Source organism: Chelonoidis abingdonii, chromosome 4, assembly GCF_003597395.2.
Source record: "Chelonoidis abingdonii isolate Lonesome George chromosome 4, CheloAbing_2.0, whole genome shotgun sequence".
NCBI lineage: Eukaryota > Metazoa > Chordata > Testudines > Testudinidae > Chelonoidis > Chelonoidis abingdonii.
The window spans coordinates 6,992,584-7,012,340 of NC_133772.1; positions in this window are offsets into that span (position 1 = coordinate 6,992,584).

Consider the following 19,757-nt stretch of genomic DNA (forward strand, 5'->3'; position numbering starts at 1 on the left):
CTGATAGTTCTAAGGTTAAAAAATCAGACTACTCCTTTCTTTCAGGCCTTATACATCATAAGGAAGGCTACATTTTAGTCATGGGTATATTTAGTAAATGTCACAGACAGGTAATAGGCAGTAAACAAAAATTAACGGCCCGTGACATGTCCATGACTTTTACTATATATCCCTAATTAAACTTGGGCCAGGTAGTCTGGGGTCACCGCAGGCGATGGCCAAGGCCCACTCCTGCTGGCACTGGGAGGGAAGGGGGGCCGGGCAGCCTGGGACTCCCGCTGAGGGTGGGGAGGAAGGGTTGGTGGGGCTGGCAGGCTCCCTACCCAGCTCCAACCAGCATATTCCTGAAGCTCCTAGGCAGAGGGACTAAGGGGGTCTGCGTGCTTCTCCCACCACAAGCGCTGGCTCCACAGCTCCCACTGGCAAGGAACCACAGCCAATAGGAGTGGGGCCTGTGGGCACGGGTAGTGTGCTGAGCCCCCGGTCCCTAGAATATAAGAATGGCCATAATGGGTCAGACCAAACGTCCATATAGCCCAGTATCCTGTCTTCTGACAGTGGCCAATGCCAGGTGCCCCTGAGGAAATGAACAGAACAGGTAATCATCAATGATCCATCCTGTCATCCATTCCTGGCTTCTGGCAAACAGAGGCTACTGACACTATCCCTGTCCATCAACAGCCATTGATGGATCTATCCTCCATGAACTTTAGTTCTTTTTTGAACCCTGTTATAGTCTTGGCCTTCACAACATCCTCTGGCAAGGAGTTCCACAAGTTGACTGGGTATTGTGTGAAATGAGCTTTCCTTTTGTTTGTTTTAAACCTGTTGCTTATTAATTTCATTAATAGGAGCAGCAGGAACATATTGGTGGGAGTCCAGGAGCCCCCCCCCTCCATCCCTCAGGTAAGTGCCACTCCACACCCCAAGCCCCTGCCCCAACCCTGAGTCTGCTCCCACACCAGCTGCTGCAGAAGTCACGGTAAGTCATGGAATCCTTGACCATAGGTAAACAAAGGACAAACCCAGTTTTTAAAAATATCCTACAGGTCATCTTTAACTATTCCCTCGTTCCTAGCACTGTCTTTTGTAGCCTCACTCTATTTCTCAAACAGAGTAAGTCTTCTCTTTGCAACTTTAGAAACAAATGTAGCAAGTTGTAGTACTGTGTACTGTAGTAATAAAATTAAGAAGAATCTGGACAAAGTAATTTCTCTATTAAATATAAAAATAACAATGTAAAATTAAACTTGCAATATCAGGGCACTCTGACACTCTGGAAAAGTTAACTACCATATTACACATCTTGTATATTTCATGGTATACCTTAAGAATGCTATCTTTAGGGGACTGCAATGAATAAAGGAAATAGAAAACTGCACAAACTTTGAACGTCATTGTGTTAACATTGGCAGAGCAACATTAACTTTGGGGATTTTGTGACTCTAGTGTCTGATCTTCCAAACTTAGTATAGCATGAATGCTAGTTTCTTTTTCAAAAGGCAAAAAGAAAAGTAGGCTTCTTGTACAGATTACAAGCACTAATGACTGAAGGCAATGCATATGTATTTTGTGAACCAATAACTGAGACCTTTGATTCTCTGCATTTGTATGTAGCCTATCGCTAAATGCAAAGTTAGCATCTTCACACATTTCCACTGCAAGCACTTAGCCTTGAAGTTTCAGATATTCATGTCTTTTTTTCCAAACTTAGCAAAGCACTTCCTGCTCATTTAAGGCCTTATTTACACATCAAGTTTTAAAGTTCAGCTGCTATCTCCTCCCTCCCTCCCAAAGTTAGCCCACACAAAAGTATCTTTTTTTAAAGATACAAAAAGGACTTTTTTTTTAAAATCATAACTTCTTACTGGTGAAAGGACATTCAGTTTCTGGCAGAAACCGGAGGTAAAATTTTAGCTGAAAATATATCAATAACTAATGTCAGATGAATGGTGGGATGGAGTTTAGAAAGAAAGCTACTTTGTAACTTTAAAGGGGTCAGTACTTGCATGACTGACAGGTTCAAGTTATGAAGTCAATTTTCAATTCAGAGATAATGGAAAAGCACGAATCAAAATTTAACCATTAAATCTGCAACCCAGTAGTTTCCAATATTAGCATTCTAGTTAGAACTGCAGTTTTAACATTTTTTTCACGAGAAGAATATCTAAACCCATATGAAACTGCACATGGGGTATAGTATACAGTTTGTCTAGAACTTTATGGATATTGGGTTTATGAAAACTGACAGAATTAAACAGCTATATAAAAAGGACTTACTAATTATACTGAAAAATATAGTTAATAAAATGCAAGAAGTACCTGTACAAGAACATCTGAAAATACAATCATCCCATAAAATATACTAGGATTCTATTACAGTTGCATGATAAAGCACACAAGCCAGGAAATATCATAATTAAGGCTGACTTTGTAACTTTAACTGCCTCCTTATATGCTAGTTTTGTATTTGTGATTGATATCAATCATGAAATACAATACACACCTTCCTCAGCCTTAAGCTTCCCACAATCTTGCTATCACATGCACAAAGGCAGACCTTTGTGCCTATGCACTGATGTCAATGATCCAGTGAGCCCTTAGATACACATTACACTGTATCTATTTTTATTCTTTTACACAATACTAGTTATACTGACATAGCAATTCCTTATGGTTTTCATTGATAGTGTAAGTTCACTTGTTTTATTTTAATAATTCTGCCATCCCATGGTTCTCCCACCCTCTGCAATCTCTGTAGGGTAGCAGCCACTATGTTTGCACAATGCTGAGCACAAATGAGGCCCCTCTCTTGGTTGGCCTGGAGGCCCTATTGTAATAAACATATTTAATAATAGTAATTCTGTCTGCACTCAAACTATACATTTTCTTTGCAAGCTGCAGCACAGCTGCTTGCAACTCTAAGTTGCAATTCCATATTTTGCAATTCCAAATATGAAGACCTTATTGAGCTAAAAATTTTTGGTGACCTATATACTGCAGAAAATTTACACTTCTGCTCGATTGAATAACTAAGATGCATGTTGTATACATATAGTTTACTGTGTACTTTTCAGCTAAGTGATTTTCATGAACTGTTTGTCTGTCATACACAGACAAGCAGTCATGACAAGATGCTGTACAGATTTATCTAAAATCAGTAGTTTTCAACCTGTGGCCCGCAGACCCCTGGAGATACAGACTATGTGTAAGATCTCCAAAGAGGTCTACACTTCTATTTTGAAATTTTGTATAGGGGTCCGCAAATGAAAAATGGTTGAAAACAACTGATCTAAATAAAAAACTGTATACAGTATTGTATTTAATAGTATGTGATAATTAAATACTACCATAATGCAAGTACATAAGGATGCACAGTTAAATTCCACATAAACTTAATGTTAGCATTTATTGACTTAAATCTTTAAACATGCAACAGCTTCACCCTCCAGGACTTCAAAGGTCTGTTGGCTAGCAAAAACTGCCACCATGTTAAGTTACACAATCTGATACTATTTGAATAGATGCCACCACAATATTCTAGCATCTCTCCTGCACACCATGAGCTGTGTGGCTGAGAAGGATGCTGGCATCTTCCTATAAGATAAAGCTAAGGTGAACCAGACTATGGTTAATTTCCGTACACCTTTAACTTTTCCCCAGCTCCAAGCTTCCCTGTCAATGCACAGTAATATAGCTGACTGGATATTTCCATGTACACCCAGGTTCATTCAGTACAAATGTGCAAGTGTGTAATATTTGTACCATCAGTGTCTGGGGTCCCAGCCCTGCAGTAGAAAACCATTATGCTAGGTGCTGTATAATCACTGAACATAGTTACTTTCATGCACACTTTGAGCTACAAAAGGTTCTTACTTTGTATGGGATTTTAAGAGATGAAAAATTCAAAGCAAGTTTTCCTATCAAACAAGGCTAGGTGCAGCTCTTCAGTTAGCGTGAAATTTGGCATGGAAATAGAGCTATTTTGGCTTTATGGCTGGTTCATAAAGAAAAAGCACAAGAATTTCAATGTGGAGAATTTTTTCCGTGTTTTCACATTCAAGGACAGCTAAAGCATTCATTGCTCAAAGTTTTAAAATATTAAACTTTACAAAAAGACTAAGCTTGGGAAAATACAATCTGAAACATGGAAAAGTTTCAGAAAGTTTTAAGCAACTGAAAAAAGCGGAATCCTTAGGCCAACTTAGCAGCATGATCACTTAAAAAAGCCTAAGCATGTAATAGATTGGAAGTGACTAGATCAGGGGTCGGCAACCTTACAGAAGTAGTGTGCTGAGCCTTCATTTAATCACTCTAATTTAAGGTTTCACATGCCAGTAATACATTTTAATATTTTTAGAAGGTCTCTTTCTAGAAGTCTATAATATATAACTGAACTATAATTGTATGTAATGTAAATAAGGTTTTTAAAATGTTTAAGAAGCTTCATTTAAAATTAAATTAAAATGACTGGTGGCCAGGACCCGGGCAGTGAGAGTGCCACTGAAAATCAGCTCGCATGCCACAGGTTGCCTACCCCTGGACTAGATAAAATAATTTATATAAATATTCAATTATGCTTCATACATTCAGAAAACAGCAATGACACTCCCCTTACACACTCCAGCAATCTTAACTCTAACCTAGAAGCCACTAACTCAACACACATCACTAATTATATTCTTTACATAGTAAAATGTGACTATATATTAGCAGTGTATACGCTAAATGAATTCATAAGCACAGATTGCAAATCAGCACAGAATTAATTTACTGCGTGGTAAGTAGAAGAGTGACATATTTCAACACCCAGCTGGACTGAACTCTGAAGAGGGCCCTGGTTTCTCCCTTCTTAAGGTCTCACTATATGCCTGGGATCCAAAGCTCAAATTGCTTGTTAATAACACTGCAGCCTACAATCCTTCCTTTTCCTCTTTGGCTGCTTATTTGTCTGTCTACAAACAGCAACACAGACGGCTGCCAACAGGAAGTTGCAGCACATCATTGACTAGAGATGCCCCAAGGTTTCTGGGCACAAATACCTACAAATCAACATTAAACTGAACACAGCAGCAGAGAAAAGTGAGCTGTTTGTGTATGTATATATAGTCTCTGCATTCTGAGTTTGCTGGGAGACTTCCCATTCTGTGAGGCTCTGTCCATTTCTGCCTGCCAAACACTATATAATACTTTCTTTTGTAAACTGCTTCAGGACGAAGCCTCTATCATCTCCCTGCTCCACCACTGTCAGCCTTCTGCACATAATGTTTCTACTCCTCCCATACTGCCCGGTACACACTGAATACTCTCCATGATTTGATCCACAAGACCACTACCTTCTCCTCCAAATCTCTCCTCAGTCACCTCTGCTGCAGCACCTAGAAGAAATCTACTGCCATCCACAGAGAGGCAGATGGGGCTAGATGACAACATTTACAGTAGAAAGCAAATACGTATACATATACAAATGTATAAATTGGAATGCATCCCTCTCCCTGTACCTTTCATATGTCACACTAGGGCCTGATCCTGTAATATGATGTTCACAGAGACTGTTGAGAACCAGGGCCTTGTAGCTCTTAAGGTATAGGACTAGATTTATATGGAGCCTAGCACAATGGGACCCCAATAGCGAGTGGAGCTTTGGGGCACTATTGCAATACTAAACACCAAACAAACATGAAATGTTATCTTAAAGTGGAAGATGCATCAGATGGAAGGCTGCCTTAGGGAAAGTCTCCCTTTCCCTGATGCCACATGTTAATTATAAGGAACAAATCAAAATGAAGGAGGCATTCAGATCTTACCTTTACCAGCTGCTTTATGTGCATATCTGAAAGAAATATAAAAGTAAATATAAGTAACAGAATGCTGCTGCCATATTACACAAACTAACACCTAACCCCATTAAACTGTAAGGTGAGCTCTATTTCCAAACTACCTGGGCAGCTCCTGCAAAGTAAATAAACAAACAAAGAAAGGTTCCCTTATCTTGAAAGGCTGGTTTTTAACCACCTTCAAATAAAACTGGCAGTTTCTCCAAGGCATCCCTCCCTCCCTGAGTAACATCTATGGCTAAAAGGGCTTGTCTACATGAAAAAGTCACACAATTCCACCCAAGGCATGAACTGAATCCTCAAACAGTGCAATTTTCTCACACAGACAAGTCCTAAGAGTCTCCATGCACCTTTCAAGCCAGTGGAGACCCTCCTACATCCCCTCCAGCACTACTCAAGTAGCTGCCAAATTATCACGATCTTCATTCAATGCCTTTGACTAGCAATTCAGTTTTTGCAGAATGGAAAAGGCTGTACTCTTCTGAGAAGACCCTCTTGTCCTGTGAGTGCATATGAATATTGAGAAGAAAAGTTCAAGTAGATTCTGATAAGACTAAAGAGCAGAGTCTACCCCCTCTTCCCCACCCCAGTATCTCTGTGTGAAGGGGAGAGGCAGAGCCCCGCCACCCCGCTTGTGTGTGAAGGGGGGTGCAGAGCCCCCCAGTATCTCTGTGTGAAGGGGAGAGGCAGAGCCCCGCCACCCCGCTTGTGTGTGAAGGGGTGCAGAGCCCCCCAGTATCTTGTGTGAAGGGAGAGGCAGAGCCCGCCACCCCCGTTGTGTGTGAAGGGGGGTAGCAGAGCGGCCCCCCCCAGTATCTTCTGTGTGAAGGGGGGTGTAGAAGTGCCACAGGACTCTCTCTTGCTTTTTATCAGAACCAGACTCCCCCCCACCCCGTGTCTCACTGTGTGTGAAAGGGAAACGCAGAGCCCGCCCTCCCTCATTGTGTGTGGGAGGTCCAAAGTCTCCCCCTGTCACTATGTGGGGGGGGGGGGGAAATATCTCGCTTCTCCTCCGGGCCCGGTACTCACACGGGCGAGGTCCCCTTCTTGCCCCGGGTCCCGGCGGGCGGCAGCTGCCGGCGGCGGCTCGGTCTCCTCGGCGGGCGGGCGCCGGGCTCTTCCGGCGTCGGGGGTACTCAGCCTTCCTGCGGCGGGATGCGCGGCGGCGGCTCCCCTGCAGCCGCCCGGCGGCAAGCGCGACCCGCTCCGCTCCCGCCTCCCTCAACCGCGGCTCCGCGGATCCTCCCCTGCTCCGGGGCGGGGGGGGGGCGCGTCGGGGCGACGGCGGCGGAGGGTGGCCCCTGGGTCTCCCCCTGCTCCGCGGCGCCCCCCGACAGCTCGCGTCCCGCCCGGCATCGGGCGGCGAGCGGAGGGGCCGCGGCGGTTGCTCCCCCTTCTGCCCCCCCAGCGCGCACCGCCCACCCCCGCCCTACGCAGTCGCGCCCGCTCAACGGTAGCCAATTAGGAGCCGGCGTCGGCTTCAGCCCGGGCGCAAGATTCTTCGCCCTTGCCTCGTCACCCACCAATCAAGCAGCAAAGGTGGGAAACGCCACACCCCCTTTCCAGCGCCGGCCAATCAGCAGCCTCACCGAGCTTAGTCCGCGCGCAGCTCCGTTGACCAATCGGCCAGCGCAGCTCCCCGGGAGCGCGCGCGCTGTCGGTTTTCCCAACCGTGGCGCGCGCCGCGACCCCCTCCCCCTAGCCGATTACCAGCCGCGTCTCGCGCCCGGCTCGGTGACCTTTTCACCCCCTCGGCCCAGGAGACCCCGTCTCGCTTAGCTCGGGGGAGGGTGGGCGCGCACCGCGCAGGCGTAATCGCTTCGCCCAGCCTCTGCTGTTACGATCGTGGTTCCTACCGCCCCCGCCGCAGCCTGGGCCCCTCTGGTCCCCCCGAGTCCCTGGTCCGTGGGAGAAGCCGCGAGGGAGCCGGTAGCCTCCGAGACCCTCCCGCTCTGGCTCTCGCACCGTCCCCGCCACTCGCGGTGCCGGAGCGGGGGAGGAGATTTTTTTGGCTGTCGCTTCTCCTTTAAAAAAAAAAAAAAAAAAAAGCCCTGTCGGGCGGCGGGTGAAAGTCGGTTACAAAATGGCGGCCAGCGCAGGGGGGCGTGGCTGACGGAACGTTCGCCCACTTCCGCTCCTGCTCGTGCATGCGCCCTGGCTCCGGGGCAGCGCATTGTGGGAGTTGTAGTCTCAGAGTTCAAAGGCTGGGAGTTGGCGCGCAGGAGAAATTAACTTGGAAGCGGCCCGAAGGCAGCTGGGAAATCCTCCTCGGGCCATCCTAGCGCAGGGTCCCGCCTAACCTCTTTTGGCTGCAGTGTCTGGGGCCTCCCACCTGGCATCCTCCTGGGCACAGGGTTCATGGTGGAGCTGGCCCCAATGCCACCTGCTGCTGCCTCCCCCAACCCACCCCTCTGGCCCTATGGGTTGGGGAGGCAGCTTCCCCTGGCAGTGCCTGTGCAACAGGAATATCTTGGTGACAGATGAGCACGGTGCATGGTGCCATCCCCCAGAACAGTGCCCTTTGATGGTTGGATCCATTTGGATAAAGGCTGTAGCATTTTGCAGCTGCAACTCTTCGTATTGTGAATTACTAGATAAACACGGCCAAAGGGGCAAGCTGAGCTTTGGAAAAAGGCTTCTTCCCTGGCTAAGTCCCTTCTCCAGGATCAACACTAGGAATTCTAAAATGAGAGTATGGACCTGACTCAGCATCAGGTCTGAGCAGCCTTTGATATAGGCAATACAGTAGTGAGAGTTGCTGCCTCTGGAGTGGCCACTTATCAATCTTCTTGGCTCCAGGCCTCTGGCTTCAACTGGAGATCCAGAAAAAAACACCAGAGAACCTTTTTGGGGAACAGGTAGAGGTGCTTTTACAAAAGTCAAGGAGAGGCAGGCCACCCTGCAGTTTCTTAGGTTTGTGTACTGCTCCTTAGGCCCTGCCTCCCTCCCCCCCACATGGGGCTGGGAAAGGGGAGGCTCCTCTTTGTAAGCCAGTTTTTACTTAGGCCAGGTCTACACTACGAGATTAAATCGATTTTAGATACGCAATTTCAGCTACGAGAATAGCGTAGCTGAAATCGAATATCTAAAATCGATTTACTCACCCGTCTTCACCGCGCGGGATCGATCCGCGCGGCTCGCTGTGTCGAATCCGGAAGTCCGGTCGTCTAGCTGGAGTTCCGGAATCGATCTAAGCACGCTCTGGGATCGAGATATCGCGTCCAGACCAGACGCGATATTTCGATCCCCGAGCAATCGATTTTAACGCGCCGATCCGGCGCGTAGTCCAGACGTGGCCTTACACATTTGGTTTCAAGGATGTGCAGTACTCCTCTATGCAGGGTGCCTAACCTCAGTAGCAGAATTTGTAAGGTATAGTATCCTCTTTCTACAGACATAAAAACCAATGGAAATTTGAAGAATTCCAGAGCATTTAGCCAGCTAATCGCTTTCAATAGCCTGGTGGGATCTTTGATTGGTGGCAGTAAAGTTGAAAGCCTTTATTTCCAAAGGCCTCTGGTCACTTTGGATGCATAGATCCTGTTCTGTTCATTCCCTCTGAAGCACCTGACATAATACTAGGCTAGCTGCATGACTGGTCTGGCTGTTCTTATGTCCTGAGCATTTTATGGTGAAGCTACATAGTCAGGTTTTCAAAAACCCTCCAGCTGTCTTCCCTTGAGAATGCTCTGGGGTACCATCTTATTATGAAGAGCTGCTGCATAAAATCCAGTGCCTCCTGGAAAAGAAAACCTCTCGAGGCCATGCCACAGTATGAAGAGGGAAGGGGCTTTATTCCTTGTGTTCCCATAATATCAATAAGTACATCTGGAGACCCAAATCTGTATCAGGCCAAAAGACTTAAAGATGGTCATCCTGGAAACCATCCCACTACTTAAAACCAGTTGCCTTCCATTAGATGATCAGAACCTTATAGAAGCTCTGGCTGTGTCTATGCCAGGGCAATTTTCTGGCTCCACTCCTGTCAGCAATGTTGGGAGCCCTAATGTAGAGAATGGGTCACTGGCATTTTAATAAGTAATCTGAAAATTTTTTTCTTAGTTTGTTTATGTTTTCAGTTTGAGACTTGTGATCCATAAAGATCCACTTGTGTACTAATTTTTTTTAACAAAATCCTTCCTGTCACGCATTTTGAAATTCAAAAATTTTCTCTCTCTCAAGGAAAATCTTAAGTGAGAAGCACTTAAATTACAGTGATCTCTGGCATTACTGCTGTTTTCCAAGTAGATAAAAATAACATGTCTTTCTCTAGTCTAAAGGTTTGTGGGGGAAATTGACCAGTACAGTAAATACTGACAGTATTTTAAAATAATATTCTGTTATAGTTATTCTGGAATAACTCCCCCATGCGAATACTCTCTATACCCAAATAAGTGACTTCTAGAATAATTACTCTGTTCCGATTGCAGAGTAATTATTCCAGAATAAAATCACTCATTTCAGAATAGTGTCTACAAAGGAGTGTTATTCTAGAATAGCTAAATAACACTGGACTAGCTCTGCCGATCAATTTCCCCTACCTAGACAAGATCTAGGAACACTCTTTCTACTTAACACACAGCTACATTGTCCTGCTTAAAGCTGTTACAATGCTGCCTCTCAGCAGTTTGGGGGAGGAAAAAAGATTCAAATTGCAGCTCAGTAATTCACATGTCCATAGGATCTGTGATGTCTTTATTTTGCAGTAAACCAAGTTGCATGAGCTGCTGAGGGCAAAAGAGGGTATCAAAAGGCAAACTTCAAGGAGGAACAAAAAACAGACTTAATTTCTTTTTGCCTTGTTTTTAATTTATTAGGACTTTAATGCAAGTTAGAAACATTCCAAAGAGCTGTGTGTGTCACCTTTAACACTGTTTTGAATGTCAATTAAACTTACCTATGCTCAGTTTCATAACATCGTGCTTATAAATGGCAGCAGCATCTGATCTACACTACAGCTTCCAACATTTCTAACATCAGTTAGACCCAAAAGGAAAATTTTTAGAAAATCTCCCTAGTATCAACAGGGCCTTACTTGCACATAGAGATATCTCTCAGTCAATGGATGTCTCTCCAGATTCATGGCAGGAAAACAACACAACCAATTTCATGTCGTGTTCGTTGGCACCTGATGTGTTGACATAAATGTTTGAGTAGTTGTAGCCTGTCTGCACAGCGGGGGAATGCGTGTGTTCTTCTGTTTAGACAATTGGCTTGTCAAGGTCACTGTTCTGGAAAGAATCAAAAGATAAAACCACTGTTAGAGACACTGGATAATTTAATATAAACCCCAGAGTACCGACTCATCCCCAACAGGAACCTACCCCAAACCTTCCCACCCCTGGACAGAATTGAAAACAGTAGCAGTCTGGGGGAGAGGATATACAAGAGCTGGTGTCAGCTTGAACCACGCAACAAATATTGAGTCTTGTGGCTGCAACAATATTTGTCATGCACATGATACATCTCCATGTAAGACCATTTCAGCTGATCCTGAGATCCCAGTAGATGTGGACTTTCATATCACATCCAGGTGATGGACTGTCTCTGGGCTTCTCTGGCCTGGTGGGGGTCTAGGCCCAATCATTAAACAGGACAGTCTTTCAAACTCCTGACATTCAAACTGTAGTGACCATATTGTATTCATCAAAGCTGAGAGGCGGCGCCTATGCCTGCCCAGTAAAATCAGTCTCTGTAGAAAGAAAATCTATATATTAATGTTTTGGAGACAGGCATTAAGGGCTTTCAGAGATGCCAAAAGGTGATCCCAATTCATATGGACAATAGATGGCTGAATTGTGCCTTAATGAGACAGTCATCATCCTGCCATTCTCTCCATGCCTGTAAACCCAGTGAGGCTCTTCTTCACCTACCTGCCGTTTAAAAGGGCCTTCTGTGGGCAGATTCCATTAGGACTCTTCTAAAGGTCATAGCCCAGCTTTTTGCTTATTTTCACACCAGTTCCCTTGGCACCCTTCTCACTAAGAAGACAATGACTTAAATAACTGATAGCATTTGGCACTGCTGTGACCTGGTTTGAAGTTAGAGGGTTATATCAAGACTCAAAGATGATTCAGAAATAGATGTATTCAGGGTAGCCCCACAAGCCTTGTTTCATATGCGTGCAAAGCACTGTTGCTTGGATTTGTCCTCTAGCAGGAATTGCACGTGGTCCTTTATTCCCTTCAGAACTGGGTTTGTGAAATAGGGCAGCCCCAATTATTCTGCCCTCTAGCATCTTTGGGTCTTTCAGCACATCTGCTGGTCCTGTGCTGTATGCCACTGCCTGAAACTGAGGCCACTAGGCAGCAGCTGTTGTTTCAAATTTGGTGCCTTTGGCAGCAAGGTCAGGGCAAGGAATGGGGTAAAATGATTTGGAATGGTAGTAACCCAAATCAAGCCCTGCTGTTGCATGAATCTCACTCCCAGCCACCTCCCCTTGGAGGATTATCTTTATGAGGTGGTGGCTTCTGACTCTTCATTTTCTATGCACCACCCCCCCGGCTTAGCTTGTCATATATTTTCTTAGTTAAATTAAATGTTGTGATTGATTTATTTTGAGGAGCAGTGCTTTCCTGCTCAATCAGGAACAGCCGGAAAGGGTCAAAAGTCAGCAGCCAGGGACTGGGTGGGTGCAAGATCAGGGGCTGTGTCTCATGTTACTAGCCTCTAGTGCTCTCTTTAGGGACCAGAAGAAATAAAGAGCTGGGCCATTCCATCAGTCTCCTGCTAGGGAGCTGAGACCTAGAAATGGGATTCTTTGAGAAAAGGAGGACTATAAAGTAAATCCACCCCGTCCCCCATCCCCACGTTTCATTTCCTCTGGGGAAGGCTCTGGATAGACCAATAGATAGTTGGAAGCCTCAAGGAGGTGTGGACCTGAGCAGATTCCCCAAGCACTTTAGACAAACTCACTGGTAAGGATAAAACATTAAAAAGTTTTGCTCTTAAATGTGTCCCATATCAGGCAGCATGACAGTCTGGATGGGGTTTCAGAAGGCACTAGGGCACTGAGGGGTTTTGAGTGTGGCATCCTGGTGTGGCATCCATGACAAGAATCAACATATGAGTGGGTCATGCTCATTCGGAGCCATCAGAAGGAGTGGTCAGCCAAATGGAAGATCTTGAGGTGACCCAGATGATGGCTAAAAGTGAGTCATGTGAAAGCCATACTGCCTCTAACTGAGTGGGTCCCAGTAGAACATACAAGTGGCCCTGGACATCCTGGACTTGGTATTGCCCATGGTTTGCTGCCTCAGGTTCCTTGGGAGGGGGCTCCTTCCCTGCAGCTGAGTGGATCAGTGAAATGAGGTCTTGAGGAATCACAGCATCCAGGAAGTTCTGGGGTTTAAGAATGTGTGGGACTCAGCTTGGGGAGGGGAGATGGGTGCCTTGGCTGGTGAGATATTCCCCTTCTCAAGATAAGGCACTGGTGGTTTTGTTCTGGGCCCCCAATTGTTATGTGATGGCAAAATTGAAGTATGTAAAGGTTAGAGCCCAGTGTAGCTTCCTCTAGTTCAGCACCTTGTCTTGGAAAAGGTACTTTAAGTTTCTGTGGTCTGTGTAAACCTCACCTGTACTTGGTACAGAGCACCCTCCAGATAGTAGTAAGATCTTTGAAGTCTGCGTTGATGGCTAGAAGCTCATTATCTAGAATTTTATAATTCTGTTGGGCTGGAATGCGTTGTGAATAGTAGGTGCTAGAGAGGAGGTGCTGTTGGGGACCAAATCTTTGGGAGAGTATGGCCCCAATTGCCACATTGGAGGTATTGCTCTTGATGACAAAGAGTCATGCCAGGTCAGAATGGGCCAGGAATGAGGTACTGGTAAAGATCACCTTGAGCTGTTCAAACACTCATTGTTTCCTCCATAGGCCAGGTGAATGTGGTATTTTTGCAAAGAAATGCTGTCAGTGGGGCAGTGTGGCCTGAAAACCTAGAGATGAATTGCCTGTAAAAGTTAGCAAACCCAAGAATGCATTGTAGCTGCTTGATGTTTGCGGGGTGTGCGTGCCCAGCTGTGTTCTGCCTCCACCTTCTAGGGGTCCATTTGGAGTCCCTCAGAGGACAGGATGTAGCCCAGGAACTTCATGGAAAACTGGTTGAAGCTGCACTTTTCTCAGCTTTGCATATAGGCTGTGTTGGCTGAGCCATTCCAAGACCAGCCAGATGTGCGTAGTGTTTTGCTTTGGATTCTCAGAAAAGATGAGGATATCGCCTAGATAGACTACGATGTATTGGTCTAGGATGTCATGGAAGACCTCATTCATAAAGTGCTAGAACATTGCAGGGGCATTTGTGAGGACAAAAGGCATTGCCAGGTAATTGTAGTGGCTGTACCAGGTTAAAAAAGCTGTCTTCCACTCACCCCCAGTTAGATTCCAAACCAGGTTGTAAGCTCCCCACAGGTCAAGTTTTGTGAACCTGGTCCAATCGTACACAGTCCAGTAGTTCCAGGATGAGTGGAAGGGGGTATTGATTCCTGATTGTTGCCTGATTAAGGGCCCAGTAATCTACACGCAGACACAAGGTTCCATCCTTCTTTTTGACAAAAAGAACCAGGAGAGGTAGATGGCTGGATGAAGCCCTTGGCCAGGTTCTCCTGGAGATAGGAACACAGGTTCCAACATTGCATAAATACAGCCAAATGGCACCTTGGCAGTCATAATCTCAGTGTGATGGTAGGGTGTCAGCATTCTTCTCAAAGATGTCATTGTACTCACTGTGCTTGGGGACACTGTCAAAGTCTACTATGGTCTCAACTTTCCCATGGCCAGGGCCTGGTGTGTAGTGTCTTGGTTCTGGGGTTTGTTAGGTGATATATGGAGGCAGACCTGCTGGCAGAACTTGGAGCAGAAGCTAACCTGGCTCTCACACTGAAGGATGTGCAGATCATAAGCTTCCAGCCACAAAATGCCTAGGATTATGGGGAAGTGTGGCAAGTGAATCATCCCAAACAGAAGCATTTCCCAATGGTCCCAAATGACAACTTCCAGAGGAACTGTCTTCTGTGTTACTGGCCCCATTGACAAGAGTGAGCAATCTATAGTGTCCACTAGGTTGGGGACTATTTTTTGTTGTACCAGAATAGCCAAGGCTTGGGCTGTATTGGCATCTGTGAAGTTGTCTGCTGCACCAGAATCCACCAGTGCCCACTGGGGGGGAATTCAGTAATGCTCCTATGGAACATTTAGGCAGATCTGGACTTTGAGGCATGGGAAATGTTCACCGTGCCTTGGTGAGCCATGAGGCTGCAGCCTGTCGGACCCTTTGAGATGGGGCTTCCTGGGGTTTGTGTCCTCAGTGGGCCATGGGTGGTAAAGCTGCTTACAGCAGCTGTCAGGTGGCAGTGTGGAGGGGTTCACTGCCTGTGGCTCTGAACTGGACTCTGGGCCTGGGTTTGAGTCCTGCTGGGCCTTGTGCCATTGGGGATGACAGCTGGTTGGAGCTATGACATGAGCAGCAATGGAATGTTGGAGAGAGTAGGTTCCATGACAGCTGGGGATGACAGTTGTGAAAGGCGGAGCTATCCCAGGGATGGGGTGGTTTAATGTAAAATGACTAGATACATTTGAGATACATTTAATAAAGTCTCACTGAGTGTTGGGGTGATGTTTGAGGTGTATTCATTAGCTTCAGGGCAGAAATTGGTTACAAGAGTGATGAATTTAACATTCCCTCATTCTCCTTTCTTATTCACAGTCTCAGCTCATTATCTTAGTCCTCATTACAGCAAATTATACACACAGCTCAGCATGATGAGGGAGTAAAATCAAGAAACCATTTTTCTGAGATCTTGGTCTCTCTTGTGGTGCTACCCTGACACCCAGTGGCTAGTTCAGGTAATGCAAAGTGCGTTCCTTATTAAAATACAATGAAATAAATAGTATGCACTCCTCCTACTGACTGGGAACAATAAAATGAAGCAACACTTAGGGGGAGGGAGATAAGTTGTTCTTGTTAACCTCTGATGTTAGGACAAGAAGGAATGGGCTTAAACTGAAGCAAGGGTGGTTTAATTAGGAAGAACTTTCTACTTGTCAGGGTAGTTAGGCACTGGAATAAATTGCCTAGGGAGGTTGTGGAATCTCTGTTACTGGAGATTTTTAAAAGCAGGTTAGACAAACACCTGTCAAGGATGGTCTAGATGATGCATAGTCGTGGCATGAGTGCAGGGAGCGGGATTAGATGACCTCTTGAGGTCCCTTCCAATCCTGCGATTCTAATGTAAAGAGAGTCCGAATGAACTCTCCCCTGACAGCTAGCTGGGGAGGGGAAAGGCTTCAGGATCACATGAACACACCCGCTCTGTCTAGGTATGCAGCAGACAGAGCTGTGTTGCCAAAATGGTCAACTTTAGCTGGTGCTGGGTTACAAATCACCTAAGTACTGAATGCAGGGGTAGTGAAATGTTATCAGTGTTGTTATCTTTATTGTATGAGTAAAGGGGAGCAGAACTGTGCTTAGCCTGTCCTGACTGAGCGGGTCATCCTCAACTGAAATGAACTTGCTAAGCCAGGGGCTCGAATGCCAGACCCCTGTGAAGGTAAGAAAGAGCAGGAACAGAGGTCCCTGCCAAAAGGCATGGGCTCTATCTCATAGGCCCAGGCACGGTTTAATCTGCCCCTCCCAAAGATAGAGCCAATTAAGGCTTCATGAGTTTTTTGTTTTGTAAAGTGATCACTAGAGCTCATTTACTAGAGTAAATCACTTTTTGTGGGACAGCATTTCTGCCCAGCCTGCTTCAGCAAGACAGTTCTTCCACTAAGAGATAGTCACTGGGAGCTGGGTGAAACCTCAAAAGACTGACCTGTACAGGTCACAGCAGAGAGGTGGGAGCAGAAAGTGACAGATGGGTGGAGCAGCCAGCAAGGGTGGCTAGTGGAACAGCAGCTGGCGGGGTGGCCAGTGGAGCAGCAAGCGGCTGGCGGGGCAGCCAGCAGAGGGAATGGCAGCTGTTGGGGCGGCCAGCCAGAGCAAGTGAAGGTGGATGGACAGTGTCCCAATGCTACCAGAAAGGATCAGAAACTCATCCACTCCTGCTAAATCCCACAGGCTTGTCAGCAATACATGGTGCTGAATGGTATCAAAGGCTGAGACAAGTAAGGAGCAGCAAGAGTCAAAGCATGGTAGGACTTGCCCGGGGAGCATAATCTACTCACTGTGGGAGATCTAGTGATGTACAAGATTCCAGGTCAACACTATCCATTCCCAGCTCCTAAATGGAAGGGCCCTATCTTGTCCTTGACCAATTAGGGGCCAGTCTGCTATTATTGGATACAGAGAAAGGAGGACAGGAGTGGGTTCACTGCACGAAAATAGAAAGGTACAAACAGGGGACTGGGAAAGAGGACGTGTACATTTTGTTATGTGTGTATTACAGGTTAATTCAAAAAGGAGAAAAGGATGAAGATTCCCTGGACCTGGATGGAACAATTACTAGTGCTAATCACAATTGTCACATTTACAAATTCTATTCAGATCCCACAGTGTGAAATGTCAAAGGGAGGAAACACATGCAACCTGTGGTAATAAAACTAAAGAAGACTATGAGAATCTCCCCATAGAAAGATGTACCGCAAATACACCAACAGGAATTTGGCAGGGTGGGTATATGGTTTATGGATTAGATGGGGAATCCCAACCTGGTGGAGAATATCAAATTTATCAGGAAATATTGCATGGTACTCCCTGGGTGCTGCCATGATTAATGATAGTGGAAAATTCAGTTACCCAGCTGTGTGGTTTGTTACAGAGGATCCAAAGAATATAACCCTCTGGTCTCCTGGAGCAAATGAACCCTCTTGGGAAAATAGGGCCCCACATTTAAGGAGTGATAGAATCCTAGAATATCAGGGTTGGAAGGGACCTCAGGAGGTATCTAGTCCAACCCCCTGCTCAAAGCAGGACCAATCCCCAACTAAATCATCCCAGCCAGAGCTTTATCAAGCCTGACCTTAAAAGCCTTTAAGGAAAGAGATTCCACCGTCTCCCTAGGTAACCCATTCCAGTGTTTCACCACCCTCCTAGCGAAAAAGCTTTTTCTACTATCCAACCTAAACCTCTCCCACTGCAACTTAAGACCATTCCTCCTTGTTCTGATGTTACCATATGTAACCACAATGGTACTTCCATGGAAGATAATCCCCGAAGGTGTGATTGTTATGTACATATTACATTGGACCTAAAATCCCCTTTGGGACACTGGGTGTATGATGAGTTAACCATTTTACAGAATGTAACCCTACAGGTGATATGGATGCCAAGTTGGAAGAATCCAAATGTAAAGTGGCCACAGCCTGGAGCCGAGAATATTTGCAGACAAGCAAACGTATGGGAGCCATTGTGGGAGTGGGTGCTTTCACTCTATTACATGGGTGATACGCCTCAAGGAATGGTAGGTGGACCAAAAAAAAAAAAAGCTGCCGGAGCACCCCCCCCCTGCCACCAGCTCACCTTGTCTCCACCTCCCCCCGTAGGGGAAGGTGTCCAGCTGGTGCAATCCCGTGGGCGGCCCTGGAGTGTGGGCAGCAGGCCCCAGCCCCCCAGTCCTGCTCGGGTCCTGCAGGGGATCGAACAGGGCTGCCGCTGCCTCTGCCCCGGGGTGGGGTTTCCCTACAGCCTGCCCTGTGGGGCGGTGCAATTCCATCACCCCGAGTGTGCCTGGGCCCAGCCCGCATCCAGCTGCCCCGCAGAGCACCGTGGGTGGCCCCGGAGTGGGGGCAGCAGACCCCAGCCCCCCCATCCCGCTCAGGTCCCACAGGGGAACGAATGGGGCTGCCGCTGCCTCCACGTGGCGGGAGGTGAAGCCCCATCAGAGTCCCTGTGCGGGCAGCTGCTGCCCCCCCACTCCCACCCATGGGTGCATACAGGGAGCTGGTTCCCCAGGCTGGACCCGGGGCTGCCCCTGCAGGTACCATCCCGCCCTCCTGCCTATGCTCGGGGCCAGGTTGGACTCACTCACCTCATGCTGCCCTGCATCCCCCGGACCTCCCTCCAGCGCTTGCGCTGCCATACAGCTGATTGGCGCAAGCCTGGGAGGGAGGAGGAATGCAGCATGCTTGGGGAAGAAGCAAGGATTTGGGGAGGGATCCAACGGGGCAGTGAGGGGGCGGGGCTAGGGGCAGGGCCAGGGGGGAATTTGGGGAGGGATCCAATGGGAGAAGAAGGAGGTGGAGTCAGGGCGGGGGTGGGGGGGCGAGAGACCCTCTGGGCTCTGCCTGTGTGTGGGAGCGGAGGGCAAAATTGCTTGTTTGTCCAGTGTCTCGACAGAACATCGGTCGGGACGCAGGACAAACAAGAAAATTTCGTGACAGTCCCAATAAAATCGGGACGTCTGGTCACCCTACCAGGATGTTGGACCATACTGCAGTGGTCAGGACTCTCTGTGTTGCTGCAGATTATCATAGCAGCTGGTGTATTGTTAACTGTATTTGTGTTATGTTGCATATGGAAACGATCAAGGGGGACACAACCCCCTAGAGAACAGCCACTAATTATAACCTATAAGTAATGTTGTAAGCCCTTGGCCCCAATGTACTAGACAACCCGGACCCAACATTCTTGGGCCCACTATAGTGGGAAGTCTGGAACGCTAATTGGCATAGACGTGGTACGCCAGTATGTGAGAAGGTGCAGGGCATGGTACTGCACAAGGGCAGTGAGACAGATGGAATATCGACAACTTCCACCTTGATGCCTGGTCCTATCAGGAAGTGTGTCACTATATCCCTGGAAAAGCATAGGACATACCTGAGCAGGAGGATTTTAAAAGAAAAAAAAGAGGGAGAGGGGGATGGAGTGTTAGGATTCAGATATTCAGGCCTATCTGTAAAGGCCTATACTTTAAGCATGTAGGTATATGTTTATCATTTAGCTAGTTATAGAGGTATAAAAGAATCAAAATCACTGTCTGCCTGTG